A 984-nucleotide genomic window follows, 5' to 3' on the forward strand; every position below is an offset into this window, starting at 1 on the left:
AGAGAATGGCAATCGGCCATATTGAATCTCTTGAGTACCTTTTCAGTGTATGCCATCTGATGAACAAGGATCCCATCATTTTATGTACTCAAGTTGTAATCCCAAACAGAATTTTGTTTTCCCGAGATCTTTCATGTCGAATTTTTTCTTAAGGTATTCAAACGTTTGGGAAATTATATCCAGAGGTTCCTAGGATATTTAGATCATATATTTCGATGATTATCAATATTGTTCTCGAGAACTTGCTGTACATTCAGCTCAATACCCTCTAGTACTTTCATTATCCAGTGGATCATATAAATATGCAGTCACTACATCAGTTTACTGGAAGTCTAATTTTTTCTCTTATATAGCCAGACTTATGAGAAATCTTAAAAGTAGTTGTATCCACCACATGGGAGTATATCTCCTCATAATCTATTACTGGTCTTTGTGAGAATCCTTGTGCAACATTTGTTTTATATCTCACGATTTCAATTCCTCACAAGACCCATTTATATCCACTGATTTTAACATCATATGGCGTCTTAATCATATGGTCAAATACGCATTTCTTCTTTAAACTATTTAACACCACGTTTCAATTCAATCCAATTTTTTACGAGTGCGCACTCTTATATTGACGTGGGTTCATGATCCTCGCTTATATTCATAAATTCAAGTGCTACCTTGTATCATCTTATGTCGACATTCCTTATTGTGTTCCATTATGTTCCAGACATGATATAATCGATTGAGATTCATTATTATCAGGACCTTTAATACTTTGCAGCTTGGCGTCCCAAGCTACATTGTTTGGTACCTGTACCTTAGAGCCGGCCGGCCTTATCTCCATGTCTGGGATGGTTTCCTTAGTAACCTCGGATTTGGATTTTGATTATCATTCTCTGCACATTTCTTTTGTTTCCGAGGATTCTTATCTTTTGGAACTTAATGGTCTATCTTGTATAGACTCTGTAGAAACTTGACTGTGTCTCTCTTGGA

The sequence above is a fragment of the Brassica oleracea genome, chromosome C5, assembly GCF_000695525.1.
Source record: "Brassica oleracea var. oleracea cultivar TO1000 chromosome C5, BOL, whole genome shotgun sequence".
Classification (NCBI taxonomy): Eukaryota; Viridiplantae; Streptophyta; class Magnoliopsida; order Brassicales; family Brassicaceae; genus Brassica; species Brassica oleracea.